Source organism: Hyla sarda, unplaced genomic scaffold (genome assembly GCF_029499605.1).
Source record: "Hyla sarda isolate aHylSar1 unplaced genomic scaffold, aHylSar1.hap1 scaffold_1350, whole genome shotgun sequence".
Lineage (NCBI taxonomy): Eukaryota > Metazoa > Chordata > Amphibia > Anura > Hylidae > Hyla > Hyla sarda.
This window is the reverse complement of record NW_026607977.1, coordinates 84-14,997: the sequence shown is the minus strand read 5'-3', so window position 1 is coordinate 14,997 and position 14,914 is coordinate 84. Positions and strand designations below refer to the sequence as shown.

Sequence of the window (14,914 nt, the reverse complement as noted above, 5' to 3'; positions counted from 1 at the left end):
AAGCAATGCATGGTCAATGTACAGCAATGACACACCTGTGTGAACAGCCAGGAGACCCCCCCCCCCCCCCCCATGTTATGTTACATAGTTACATAGTTAGTACGGTCGAAAAAAGACATATGTCCATCACGTTCAACCAGGGAATTAAGGGGTAGGGGTGTGGCGCGATATTGGGGAAGGGATGAGATTTTATATTTCTTCATAAGCATTAATCTTATTTTGTCAATTAGGAACATTCAGCACCCACCCGCTATCAAGGCAGCTGCCTATCATGTCATGCCCTACCTGCACAGGTGTGCTGGCTACTCAAATGATCCAATTAAGGAGGCCATTTAGTCAGCAGCAGCAGAAGTCCTGTGCCTGGACGCTCCAACAGGGGCCAGACACAAGCAGAAGCAGAAGCAGCAGAAGCAGCAGCAGCACCACCTTTTGTTTTTTGGCTGCAGCAGCAGCAAGGCCCACAGGGCTGGCTAGCTGGCTAGCCAGCAAGCAGGTAGCAATGAAAGTAGGAATCTTTCTTTTTAACCCTGTAAGGGGGTGGTGCACTGTACCCGAAGATACTGCCATATCGGGTCAATGCATAGGGCGACGGAAGCAAGCTTCGAAATCGGCCCCCGTTCTCAAAAATCCATTTAATATATGGTCCCCAGATAGGGGACGTATCAGATATTAAACTGATAAGAACAGATACTACACTTGATCTTAGCCAAAAGGCCGAGAAGCGATAACCGTGAAAGGGGCGGGCCCAACAAGGTCCCCTTCATGGGCACTATCACTGCTTGCTGTCAGGGAGGCTGCCAGACAATTTTCCATGCACACTCTGGGCTGGGGGGCAGTCAACCACCAGTACACACAGCAGAACCTAAACCCATACCATTATTGCTAAGCAGCAAGACAGGGGCCCATTGCACTCCCACGGGGCCTTTTTAAATGCAATCCATAACCCGGATTTGCCAGGAACCCTTCTTACTCCTCCTACTTGCATGTGACACTGGGCTTAGGATCTGCATAGGAAACACACACACAAGCACACACCTACCTTTGTTGCCTGCAGATGCCTCCTTGGCTGTCCCCAAACGGTATCAAACCAACACCCACGGGAAGCTGTAAGCATAGAGGACATGCCTGCACCCCATTGGACTTACCTGTGTGGGTTAAATCCGGGTTATTTGACAACCTATGGCGGTGATGGTTCTGCTCAGGCAGAGCAGTGCTGATGCTCCTCATAAAGCTGTCGCTGCTGTGAAGGTTCTAGGTGACATCACAAATCCCTTTGGTTACATACACAACAAAGCTGGGTTGTTGTTGTTTACACTCTGCAAGGCCTGTGGAAGTGAGTGACATCATAGCACTGTAGTTCTGAGGGTTCAAGATGGATGCAACAATCTCCTGTTGCTTCTATGAAGGCCGTAATAGACGACATCACCAAACAGCTCCATAGTCACATACACAGCAAAGGAGAGATGTTGTTTACACCTAGTGATGTCAGTGGTATTGAGTGACATCACAGCACAGTGCTAAGGCTCCTGGGCCTGGACACAGCAGCGGCTGCAATATCTCAACGGAGAATACGTTTATATCTATGTGTGTGTGTGCGCATATATATATATATATATATATATATATATATATATATATATATTTCTCCGCCGAAATCACTTTTAAACCCATTTCCACCTTTTTTTCCCTTCTCTTCCTCTTACTTTTTTTTCACGTTTTTTTACGTTTTTCTCCTTTTCGCCTCTTTTCTGGGCGTATTATTCTTCTTTTTCTTCTTTTTTTTCGTCTAATGCATACCCCATCAGTGCAGCAATGCTTATTCAATACCGCCAGCAGATGGAGACACTGGGGGATAATTTTCTAAGGATTTATACTGATTTTTCCTGTCTGAATTTGTCGCACAGAAAGTTGCAGGCCAAATATGTGTGACATTTCTGCGACTTTAGCTTCTAGAGCATTTTTACAACATTATACATAGGTGCTGAATACATAAAAAGCGACTGTTCAGCGACAGACAAGTCGCATCGGCTGAAAGTAGGCCAGAATGTCAGTCCATGTTGGAGCAGGTTTAGATACAGTCTAAAGCATAGATCTCAAAGTCTGTGCACAGAATTTAGCAAGGGCCTCGCACCTTCTGATGCATCAGGTAGGTGCACAATAGCATAGCCTAACCCTCTGTACTTTGGTCTATATTGATGCGGGACATAGACAGCCAGCTGATGACCAATCCATTAGTGCAATGGATGGCTGGAAGCATTTGTCTTTGCCTTTGCAATACCACAGAAGCAATGCATGGTCAATGTACAGCAATGACACACCTGTGTGAACAGCCAGGAGACCCCCCCCCCCCCCCCCCCATGTTATGTTACATAGTTACATAGTTAGTACGGTCGAAAAAAGACATATGTCCATCACGTTCAACCAGGGAATTAAGGGGTAGGGGTGTGGCGCGATATTGGGGAAGGGATGAGATTTTATATTTCTTCATAAGCATTAATCTTATTTTGTCAATTAGGAACATTCAGCACCCACCCGCTATCAAGGCAGCTGCCTATCATGTCATGCCCTACCTGCACAGGTGTGCTGGCTACTCAAATGATCCAATTAAGGAGGCCATTTAGTCAGCAGCAGCAGAAGTCCTGTGCCTGGACGCTCCAACAGGGGCCAGACACAAGCAGAAGCAGAAGCAGCAGAAGCAGCAGCAGCACCACCTTTTGTTTTTTGGCTGCAGCAGCAGCAAGGCCCACAGGGCTGGCTAGCTGGCTAGCCAGCAAGCAGGTAGCAATGAAAGTAGGAATCTTTCTTTTTAACCCTGTAAGGGGGTGGTGCACTGTACCCGAAGATACTGCCATATCGGGTCAATGCATAGGGCGACGGAAGCAAGCTTCGAAATCGGCCCCCGTTCTCAAAAATCCATTTAATATATGGTCCCCAGATAGGGGACGTATCAGATATTAAACTGATAAGAACAGATACTACACTTGATCTTAGCCAAAAGGCCGAGAAGCGATAACCGTGAAAGGGGCGGGCCCAACAAGGTCCCCTTCATGGGCACTATCACTGCTTGCTGTCAGGGAGGCTGCCAGACAATTTTCCATGCACACTCTGGGCTGGGGGGCAGTCAACCACCAGTACACACAGCAGAACCTAAACCCATACCATTATTGCTAAGCAGCAAGACAGGGGCCCATTGCACTCCCACGGGGCCTTTTTAAATGCAATCCATAACCCGGATTTGCCAGGAACCCTTCTTACTCCTCCTACTTGCATGTGACACTGGGCTTAGGATCTGCATAGGAAACACACACACAAGCACACACCTACCTTTGTTGCCTGCAGATGCCTCCTTGGCTGTCCCCAAACTGTATCAAACCAACACCCACGGGAAGCTGTAAGCATAGAGGACATGCCTGCACCCCATTGGACTTACCTGTGTGGGTTAAATCCGGGTTATTTGACAACCTATGGCGGTGATGGTTCTGCTCAGGCAGAGCAGTGCTGATGCTCCTCATAAAGCTGTCGCTGCTGTGAAGGTTCTAGGTGACATCACAAATCCCTTTGGTTACATACACAACAAAGCTGGGTTGTTGTTGTTTACACTCTGCAAGGCCTGTGGAAGTGAGTGACATCATAGCACTGTAGTTCTGAGGGTTCAAGATGGATGCAACAATCTCCTGTTGCTTCTATGAAGGCCGTAATAGACGACATCACCAAACAGCTCCATAGTCACATACACAGCAAAGGAGAGATGTTGTTTACACCTAGTGATGTCAGTGGTATTGAGTGACATCACAGCACAGTGCTAAGGCTCCTGGGCCTGGACACAGCAGCGGCTGCAATATCTCAACGGAGAATACGTTTATATCTATGTGTGTGTGTGCGCATATATATATATATATATATATATATATATATATATATATATATTCTCCGCCGAAATCACTTTTAAACCCATTTCCACCTTTTTTTCCCTTCTCTTCCTCTTACTTTTTTTTCACGTTTTTTTACGTTTTTCTCCTTTTCGCCTCTTTTCTGGGCGTATTATTCTTCTTTTTCTTCTTTTTTTTCGTCTAATGCATACCCCATCAGTGCAGCAATGCTTATTCAATACCGCCAGCAGATGGAGACACTGGGGGATAATTTTCTAAGGATTTATACTGATTTTTCCTGTCTGAATTTGTCGCACAGAAAGTTGCAGGCCAAATATGTGTGACATTTCTGCGACTTTAGCTTCTAGAGCATTTTTACAACATTATACATAGGTGCTGAATACATAAAAAGCGACTGTTCAGCGACAGACAAGTCGCATCGGCTGAAAGTAGGCCAGAATGTCAGTCCATGTTGGAGCAGGTTTAGATACAGTCTAAAGCATAGATCTCAAAGTCTGTGCACAGAATTTAGCAAGGGCCTCGCACCTTCTGATGCATCAGGTAGGTGCACAATAGCATAGCCTAACCCTCTGTACTTTGGTCTATATTGATGCGGGACATAGACAGCCAGCTGATGACCAATCCATTAGTGCAATGGATGGCTGGAAGCATTTGTCTTTGCCTTTGCAATACCACAGAAGCAATGCATGGTCAATGTACAGCAATGACACACCTGTGTGAACAGCCAGGAGACCCCCCCCCCCCCATGTTATGTTACATAGTTACATAGTTAGTACGGTCGAAAAAAGACATATGTCCATCACGTTCAACCAGGGAATTAAGGGGTAGGGGTGTGGCGCGATATTGGGGAAGGGATGAGATTTTATATTTCTTCATAAGCATTAATCTTATTTTGTCAATTAGGAACATTCAGCACCCACCCGCTATCAAGGCAGCTGCCTATCATGTCATGCCCTACCTGCACAGGTGTGCTGGCTACTCAAATGATCCAATTAAGGAGGCCATTTAGTCAGCAGCAGCAGAAGTCCTGTGCCTGGACGCTCCAACAGGGGCCAGACACAAGCAGAAGCAGAAGCAGCAGAAGCAGCAGCAGCACCACCTTTTGTTTTTTGGCTGCAGCAGCAGCAAGGCCCACAGGGCTGGCTAGCTGGCTAGCCAGCAAGCAGGTAGCAATGAAAGTAGGAATCTTTCTTTTTAACCCTGTAAGGGGGTGGTGCACTGTACCCGAAGATACTGCCATATCGGGTCAATGCATAGGGCGACGGAAGCAAGCTTCGAAATCGGCCCCCGTTCTCAAAAATCCATTTAATATATGGTCCCCAGATAGGGGACGTATCAGATATTAAACTGATAAGAACAGATACTACACTTGATCTTAGCCAAAAGGCCGAGAAGCGATAACCGTGAAAGGGGCGGGCCCAACAAGGTCCCCTTCATGGGCACTATCACTGCTTGCTGTCAGGGAGGCTGCCAGACAATTTTCCATGCACACTCTGGGCTGGGGGGCAGTCAACCACCAGTACACACAGCAGAACCTAAACCCATACCATTATTGCTAAGCAGCAAGACAGGGGCCCATTGCACTCCCACGGGGCCTTTTTAAATGCAATCCATAACCCGGATTTGCCAGGAACCCTTCTTACTCCTCCTACTTGCATGTGACACTGGGCTTAGGATCTGCATAGGAAACACACACACAAGCACACACCTACCTTTGTTGCCTGCAGATGCCTCCTTGGCTGTCCCCAAACGGTATCAAACCAACACCCACGGGAAGCTGTAAGCATAGAGGACATGCCTGCACCCCATTGGACTTACCTGTGTGGGTTAAATCCGGGTTATTTGACAACCTATGGCGGTGATGGTTCTGCTCAGGCAGAGCAGTGCTGATGCTCCTCATAAAGCTGTCGCTGCTGTGAAGGTTCTAGGTGACATCACAAATCCCTTTGGTTACATACACAACAAAGCTGGGTTGTTGTTGTTTACACTCTGCAAGGCCTGTGGAAGTGAGTGACATCATAGCACTGTAGTTCTGAGGGTTCAAGATGGATGCAACAATCTCCTGTTGCTTCTATGAAGGCCGTAATAGACGACATCACCAAACAGCTCCATAGTCACATACACAGCAAAGGAGAGATGTTGTTTACACCTAGTGATGTCAGTGGTATTGAGTGACATCACAGCACAGTGCTAAGGCTCCTGGGCCTGGACACAGCAGCGGCTGCAATATCTCAACGGAGAATACGTTTATATCTATGTGTGTGTGTGCGCATATATATATATATATATATATATATATATATATATATATATATATTTCTCCGCCGAAATCACTTTTAAACCCATTTCCACCTTTTTTTCCCTTCTCTTCCTCTTACTTTTTTTTCACGTTTTTTTACGTTTTTCTCCTTTTCGCCTCTTTTCTGGGCGTATTATTCTTCTTTTTCTTCTTTTTTTTCGTCTAATGCATACCCCATCAGTGCAGCAATGCTTATTCAATACCGCCAGCAGATGGAGACACTGGGGGATAATTTTCTAAGGATTTATACTGATTTTTCCTGTCTGAATTTGTCGCACAGAAAGTTGCAGGCCAAATATGTGTGACATTTCTGCGACTTTAGCTTCTAGAGCATTTTTACAACATTATACATAGGTGCTGAATACATAAAAAGCGACTGTTCAGCGACAGACAAGTCGCATCGGCTGAAAGTAGGCCAGAATGTCAGTCCATGTTGGAGCAGGTTTAGATACAGTCTAAAGCATAGATCTCAAAGTCTGTGCACAGAATTTAGCAAGGGCCTCGCACCTTCTGATGCATCAGGTAGGTGCACAATAGCATAGCCTAACCCTCTGTACTTTGGTCTATATTGATGCGGGACATAGACAGCCAGCTGATGACCAATCCATTAGTGCAATGGATGGCTGGAAGCATTTGTCTTTGCCTTTGCAATACCACAGAAGCAATGCATGGTCAATGTACAGCAATGACACACCTGTGTGAACAGCCAGGAGACCCCCCCCCCCCCCCCCCATGTTATGTTACATAGTTACATAGTTAGTACGGTCGAAAAAAGACATATGTCCATCACGTTCAACCAGGGAATTAAGGGGTAGGGGTGTGGCGCGATATTGGGGAAGGGATGAGATTTTATATTTCTTCATAAGCATTAATCTTATTTTGTCAATTAGGAACATTCAGCACCCACCCGCTATCAAGGCAGCTGCCTATCATGTCATGCCCTACCTGCACAGGTGTGCTGGCTACTCAAATGATCCAATTAAGGAGGCCATTTAGTCAGCAGCAGCAGAAGTCCTGTGCCTGGACGCTCCAACAGGGGCCAGACACAAGCAGAAGCAGAAGCAGCAGAAGCAGCAGCAGCACCACCTTTTGTTTTTTGGCTGCAGCAGCAGCAAGGCCCACAGGGCTGGCTAGCTGGCTAGCCAGCAAGCAGGTAGCAATGAAAGTAGGAATCTTTCTTTTTAACCCTGTAAGGGGGTGGTGCACTGTACCCGAAGATACTGCCATATCGGGTCAATGCATAGGGCGACGGAAGCAAGCTTCGAAATCGGCCCCCGTTCTCAAAAATCCATTTAATATATGGTCCCCAGATAGGGGACGTATCAGATATTAAACTGATAAGAACAGATACTACACTTGATCTTAGCCAAAAGGCCGAGAAGCGATAACCGTGAAAGGGGCGGGCCCAACAAGGTCCCCTTCATGGGCACTATCACTGCTTGCTGTCAGGGAGGCTGCCAGACAATTTTCCATGCACACTCTGGGCTGGGGGGCAGTCAACCACCAGTACACACAGCAGAACCTAAACCCATACCATTATTGCTAAGCAGCAAGACAGGGGCCCATTGCACTCCCACGGGGCCTTTTTAAATGCAATCCATAACCCGGATTTGCCAGGAACCCTTCTTACTCCTCCTACTTGCATGTGACACTGGGCTTAGGATCTGCATAGGAAACACACACACAAGCACACACCTACCTTTGTTGCCTGCAGATGCCTCCTTGGCTGTCCCCAAACGGTATCAAACCAACACCCACGGGAAGCTGTAAGCATAGAGGACATGCCTGCACCCCATTGGACTTACCTGTGTGGGTTAAATCCGGGTTATTTGACAACCTATGGCGGTGATGGTTCTGCTCAGGCAGAGCAGTGCTGATGCTCCTCATAAAGCTGTCGCTGCTGTGAAGGTTCTAGGTGACATCACAAATCCCTTTGGTTACATACACAACAAAGCTGGGTTGTTGTTGTTTACACTCTGCAAGGCCTGTGGAAGTGAGTGACATCATAGCACTGTAGTTCTGAGGGTTCAAGATGGATGCAACAATCTCCTGTTGCTTCTATGAAGGCCGTAATAGACGACATCACCAAACAGCTCCATAGTCACATACACAGCAAAGGAGAGATGTTGTTTACACCTAGTGATGTCAGTGGTATTGAGTGACATCACAGCACAGTGCTAAGGCTCCTGGGCCTGGACACAGCAGCGGCTGCAATATCTCAACGGAGAATACGTTTATATCTATGTGTGTGTGTGCGCATATATATATATATATATATATATATATATATATATATATATTTCTCCGCCGAAATCACTTTTAAACCCATTTCCACCTTTTTTTCCCTTCTCTTCCTCTTACTTTTTTTTCACGTTTTTTTACGTTTTTCTCCTTTTCGCCTCTTTTCTGGGCGTATTATTCTTCTTTTTCTTCTTTTTTTTCGTCTAATGCATACCCCATCAGTGCAGCAATGCTTATTCAATACCGCCAGCAGATGGAGACACTGGGGGATAATTTTCTAAGGATTTATACTGATTTTTCCTGTCTGAATTTGTCGCACAGAAAGTTGCAGGCCAAATATGTGTGACATTTCTGCGACTTTAGCTTCTAGAGCATTTTTACAACATTATACATAGGTGCTGAATACATAAAAAGCGACTGTTCAGCGACAGACAAGTCGCATCGGCTGAAAGTAGGCCAGAATGTCAGTCCATGTTGGAGCAGGTTTAGATACAGTCTAAAGCATAGATCTCAAAGTCTGTGCACAGAATTTAGCAAGGGCCTCGCACCTTCTGATGCATCAGGTAGGTGCACAATAGCATAGCCTAACCCTCTGTACTTTGGTCTATATTGATGCGGGACATAGACAGCCAGCTGATGACCAATCCATTAGTGCAATGGATGGCTGGAAGCATTTGTCTTTGCCTTTGCAATACCACAGAAGCAATGCATGGTCAATGTACAGCAATGACACACCTGTGTGAACAGCCAGGAGACCCCCCCCCCCCCCCCCCCATGTTATGTTACATAGTTACATAGTTAGTACGGTCGAAAAAAGACATATGTCCATCACGTTCAACCAGGGAATTAAGGGGTAGGGGTGTGGCGCGATATTGGGGAAGGGATGAGATTTTATATTTCTTCATAAGCATTAATCTTATTTTGTCAATTAGGAACATTCAGCACCCACCCGCTATCAAGGCAGCTGCCTATCATGTCATGCCCTACCTGCACAGGTGTGCTGGCTACTCAAATGATCCAATTAAGGAGGCCATTTAGTCAGCAGCAGCAGAAGTCCTGTGCCTGGACGCTCCAACAGGGGCCAGACACAAGCAGAAGCAGAAGCAGCAGAAGCAGCAGCAGCACCACCTTTTGTTTTTTGGCTGCAGCAGCAGCAAGGCCCACAGGGCTGGCTAGCTGGCTAGCCAGCAAGCAGGTAGCAATGAAAGTAGGAATCTTTCTTTTTAACCCTGTAAGGGGGTGGTGCACTGTACCCGAAGATACTGCCATATCGGGTCAATGCATAGGGCGACGGAAGCAAGCTTCGAAATCGGCCCCCGTTCTCAAAAATCCATTTAATATATGGTCCCCAGATAGGGGACGTATCAGATATTAAACTGATAAGAACAGATACTACACTTGATCTTAGCCAAAAGGCCGAGAAGCGATAACCGTGAAAGGGGCGGGCCCAACAAGGTCCCCTTCATGGGCACTATCACTGCTTGCTGTCAGGGAGGCTGCCAGACAATTTTCCATGCACACTCTGGGCTGGGGGGCAGTCAACCACCAGTACACACAGCAGAACCTAAACCCATACCATTATTGCTAAGCAGCAAGACAGGGGCCCATTGCACTCCCACGGGGCCTTTTTAAATGCAATCCATAACCCGGATTTGCCAGGAACCCTTCTTACTCCTCCTACTTGCATGTGACACTGGGCTTAGGATCTGCATAGGAAACACACACACAAGCACACACCTACCTTTGTTGCCTGCAGATGCCTCCTTGGCTGTCCCCAAACTGTATCAAACCAACACCCACGGGAAGCTGTAAGCATAGAGGACATGCCTGCACCCCATTGGACTTACCTGTGTGGGTTAAATCCGGGTTATTTGACAACCTATGGCGGTGATGGTTCTGCTCAGGCAGAGCAGTGCTGATGCTCCTCATAAAGCTGTCGCTGCTGTGAAGGTTCTAGGTGACATCACAAATCCCTTTGGTTACATACACAACAAAGCTGGGTTGTTGTTGTTTACACTCTGCAAGGCCTGTGGAAGTGAGTGACATCATAGCACTGTAGTTCTGAGGGTTCAAGATGGATGCAACAATCTCCTGTTGCTTCTATGAAGGCCGTAATAGACGACATCACCAAACAGCTCCATAGTCACATACACAGCAAAGGAGAGATGTTGTTTACACCTAGTGATGTCAGTGGTATTGAGTGACATCACAGCACAGTGCTAAGGCTCCTGGGCCTGGACACAGCAGCGGCTGCAATATCTCAACGGAGAATACGTTTATATCTATGTGTGTGTGTGCGCATATATATATATATATATATATATATATATATATATATATATATATTCTCCGCCGAAATCACTTTTAAACCCATTTCCACCTTTTTTTCCCTTCTCTTCCTCTTACTTTTTTTTCACGTTTTTTTACGTTTTTCTCCTTTTCGCCTCTTTTCTGGGCGTATTATTCTTCTTTTTCTTCTTTTTTTTCGTCTAATGCATACCCCATCAGTGCAGCAATGCTTATTCAATACCGCCAGCAGATGGAGACACTGGGGGATAATTTTCTAAGGATTTATACTGATTTTTCCTGTCTGAATTTGTCGCACAGAAAGTTGCAGGCCAAATATGTGTGACATTTCTGCGACTTTAGCTTCTAGAGCATTTTTACAACATTATACATAGGTGCTGAATACATAAAAAGCGACTGTTCAGCGACAGACAAGTCGCATCGGCTGAAAGTAGGCCAGAATGTCAGTCCATGTTGGAGCAGGTTTAGATACAGTCTAAAGCATAGATCTCAAAGTCTGTGCACAGAATTTAGCAAGGGCCTCGCACCTTCTGATGCATCAGGTAGGTGCACAATAGCATAGCCTAACCCTCTGTACTTTGGTCTATATTGATGCGGGACATAGACAGCCAGCTGATGACCAATCCATTAGTGCAATGGATGGCTGGAAGCATTTGTCTTTGCCTTTGCAATACCACAGAAGCAATGCATGGTCAATGTACAGCAATGACACACCTGTGTGAACAGCCAGGAGACCCCCCCCCCCCCCATGTTATGTTACATAGTTACATAGTTAGTACGGTCGAAAAAAGACATATGTCCATCACGTTCAACCAGGGAATTAAGGGGTAGGGGTGTGGCGCGATATTGGGGAAGGGATGAGATTTTATATTTCTTCATAAGCATTAATCTTATTTTGTCAATTAGGAACATTCAGCACCCACCCGCTATCAAGGCAGCTGCCTATCATGTCATGCCCTACCTGCACAGGTGTGCTGGCTACTCAAATGATCCAATTAAGGAGGCCATTTAGTCAGCAGCAGCAGAAGTCCTGTGCCTGGACGCTCCAACAGGGGCCAGACACAAGCAGAAGCAGAAGCAGCAGAAGCAGCAGCAGCACCACCTTTTGTTTTTTGGCTGCAGCAGCAGCAAGGCCCACAGGGCTGGCTAGCTGGCTAGCCAGCAAGCAGGTAGCAATGAAAGTAGGAATCTTTCTTTTTAACCCTGTAAGGGGGTGGTGCACTGTACCCGAAGATACTGCCATATCGGGTCAATGCATAGGGCGACGGAAGCAAGCTTCGAAATCGGCCCCCGTTCTCAAAAATCCATTTAATATATGGTCCCCAGATAGGGGACGTATCAGATATTAAACTGATAAGAACAGATACTACACTTGATCTTAGCCAAAAGGCCGAGAAGCGATAACCGTGAAAGGGGCGGGCCCAACAAGGTCCCCTTCATGGGCACTATCACTGCTTGCTGTCAGGGAGGCTGCCAGACAATTTTCCATGCACACTCTGGGCTGGGGGGCAGTCAACCACCAGTACACACAGCAGAACCTAAACCCATACCATTATTGCTAAGCAGCAAGACAGGGGCCCATTGCACTCCCACGGGGCCTTTTTAAATGCAATCCATAACCCGGATTTGCCAGGAACCCTTCTTACTCCTCCTACTTGCATGTGACACTGGGCTTAGGATCTGCATAGGAAACACACACACAAGCACACACCTACCTTTGTTGCCTGCAGATGCCTCCTTGGCTGTCCCCAAACGGTATCAAACCAACACCCACGGGAAGCTGTAAGCATAGAGGACATGCCTGCACCCCATTGGACTTACCTGTGTGGGTTAAATCCGGGTTATTTGACAACCTATGGCGGTGATGGTTCTGCTCAGGCAGAGCAGTGCTGATGCTCCTCATAAAGCTGTCGCTGCTGTGAAGGTTCTAGGTGACATCACAAATCCCTTTGGTTACATACACAACAAAGCTGGGTTGTTGTTGTTTACACTCTGCAAGGCCTGTGGAAGTGAGTGACATCATAGCACTGTAGTTCTGAGGGTTCAAGATGGATGCAACAATCTCCTGTTGCTTCTATGAAGGCCGTAATAGACGACATCACCAAACAGCTCCATAGTCACATACACAGCAAAGGAGAGATGTTGTTTACACCTAGTGATGTCAGTGGTATTGAGTGACATCACAGCACAGTGCTAAGGCTCCTGGGCCTGGACACAGCAGCGGCTGCAATATCTCAACGGAGAATACGTTTATATCTATGTGTGTGTGTGTGCATATATATATATATATATATATATATATATATATATATATATATTTCTCCGCCGAAATCACTTTTAAACCCATTTCCACCTTTTTTTCCCTTCTCTTCCTCTTACTTTTTTTTCACGTTTTTTTACGTTTTTCTCCTTTTCGCCTCTTTTCTGGGCGTATTATTCTTCTTTTTCTTCTTTTTTTTCGTCTAATGCATACCCCATCAGTGCAGCAATGCTTATTCAATACCGCCAGCAGATGGAGACACTGGGGGATAATTTTCTAAGGATTTATACTGATTTTTCCTGTCTGAATTTGTCGCACAGAAAGTTGCAGGCCAAATATGTGTGACATTTCTGCGACTTTAGCTTCTAGAGCATTTTTACAACATTATACATAGGTGCTGAATACATAAAAAGCGACTGTTCAGCGACAGACAAGTCGCATCGGCTGAAAGTAGGCCAGAATGTCAGTCCATGTTGGAGCAGGTTTAGATACAGTCTAAAGCATAGATCTCAAAGTCTGTGCACAGAATTTAGCAAGGGCCTCGCACCTTCTGATGCATCAGGTAGGTGCACAATAGCATAGCCTAACCCTCTGTACTTTGGTCTATATTGATGCGGGACATAGACAGCCAGCTGATGACCAATCCATTAGTGCAATGGATGGCTGGAAGCATTTGTCTTTGCCTTTGCAATACCACAGAAGCAATGCATGGTCAATGTACAGCAATGACACACCTGTGTGAACAGCCAGGAGACCCCCCCCCCCCCCCCATGTTATGTTACATAGTTACATAGTTAGTACGGTCGAAAAAAGACATATGTCCATCACGTTCAACCAGGGAATTAAGGGGTAGGGGTGTGGCGCGATATTGGGGAAGGGATGAGATTTTATATTTCTTCATAAGCATTAATCTTATTTTGTCAATTAGGAACATTCAGCACCCACCCGCTATCAAGGCAGCTGCCTATCATGTCATGCCCTACCTGCACAGGTGTGCTGGCTACTCAAATGATCCAATTAAGGAGGCCATTTAGTCAGCAGCAGCAGAAGTCCTGTGCCTGGACGCTCCAACAGGGGCCAGACACAAGCAGAAGCAGAAGCAGCAGAAGCAGCAGCAGCACCACCTTTTGTTTTTTGGCTGCAGCAGCAGCAAGGCCCACAGGGCTGGCTAGCTGGCTAGCCAGCAAGCAGGTAGCAATGAAAGTAGGAATCTTTCTTTTTAACCCTGTAAGGGGGTGGTGCACTGTACCCGAAGATACTGCCATATCGGGTCAATGCATAGGGCGACGGAAGCAAGCTTCGAAATCGGCCCCCGTTCTCAAAAATCCATTTAATATATGGTCCCCAGATAGGGGACGTATCAGATATTAAACTGATAAGAACAGATACTACACTTGATCTTAGCCAAAAGGCCGAGAAGCGATAACCGTGAAAGGGGCGGGCCCAACAAGGTCCCCTTCATGGGCACTATCACTGCTTGCTGTCAGGGAGGCTGCCAGACAATTTTCCATGCACACTCTGGGCTGGGGGGCAGTCAACCACCAGTACACACAGCAGAACCTAAACCCATACCATTATTGCTAAGCAGCAAGACAGGGGCCCATTGCACTCCCACGGGGCCTTTTTAAATGCAATCCATAACCCGGATTTGCCAGGAACCCTTCTTACTCCTCCTACTTGCATGTGACACTGGGCTTAGGATCTGCATAGGAAACACACACACAAGCACACACCTACCTTTGTTGCCTGCAGATGCCTCCTTGGCTGTCCCCAAACGGTATCAAACCAACACCCACGGGAAGCTGTAAGCATAGAGGACATGCCTGCACCCCATTGGACTTACCTGTGTGGGTTAAATCCGGGTTATTTGACAACCTATGGCGGTGATGGTTCTGCTCAGGCAGAGCAGTGCTGATG

The 14,914-nt window shown here is 46.6% G+C and overlaps 7 non-coding genes across 7 annotated transcripts; all 7 read right to left on the bottom strand.

Moving 5' to 3' along the window:
* Window positions 1–535: 535 nt before the first annotated feature.
* Window positions 536–726, bottom strand: LOC130305950 (U2 spliceosomal RNA). Its single transcript, XR_008855359.1, has one exon. It is a non-coding gene; the product is annotated as a U2 spliceosomal RNA (small nuclear RNA).
* A 2,094-nt stretch (window positions 727–2,820) lies between these two features.
* Window positions 2,821–3,011, bottom strand: LOC130305949 (U2 spliceosomal RNA). Its single transcript, XR_008855358.1, has one exon. It is a non-coding gene; the product is annotated as a U2 spliceosomal RNA (small nuclear RNA).
* Window positions 3,012–5,098: 2,087 nt separating this feature from the next.
* Window positions 5,099–5,289, bottom strand: LOC130305990 (U2 spliceosomal RNA). Its single transcript, XR_008855392.1, has one exon. It is a non-coding gene; the product is annotated as a U2 spliceosomal RNA (small nuclear RNA).
* Window positions 5,290–7,384: 2,095 nt separating this feature from the next.
* Window positions 7,385–7,575, bottom strand: LOC130305984 (U2 spliceosomal RNA). The gene has a single exon (XR_008855391.1). It is a non-coding gene; the product is annotated as a U2 spliceosomal RNA (small nuclear RNA).
* A 2,092-nt stretch (window positions 7,576–9,667) lies between these two features.
* Window positions 9,668–9,858, bottom strand: LOC130305971 (U2 spliceosomal RNA). Its single transcript, XR_008855379.1, has one exon. It is a non-coding gene; the product is annotated as a U2 spliceosomal RNA (small nuclear RNA).
* Window positions 9,859–11,948: 2,090 nt separating this feature from the next.
* LOC130305960 (U2 spliceosomal RNA) lies at window positions 11,949–12,139 on the bottom strand. The gene has a single exon (XR_008855368.1). It is a non-coding gene; the product is annotated as a U2 spliceosomal RNA (small nuclear RNA).
* A 2,091-nt stretch (window positions 12,140–14,230) lies between these two features.
* Window positions 14,231–14,421, bottom strand: LOC130305948 (U2 spliceosomal RNA). Its single transcript, XR_008855357.1, has one exon. It is a non-coding gene; the product is annotated as a U2 spliceosomal RNA (small nuclear RNA).
* Window positions 14,422–14,914: the final 493 nt, after the last annotated feature.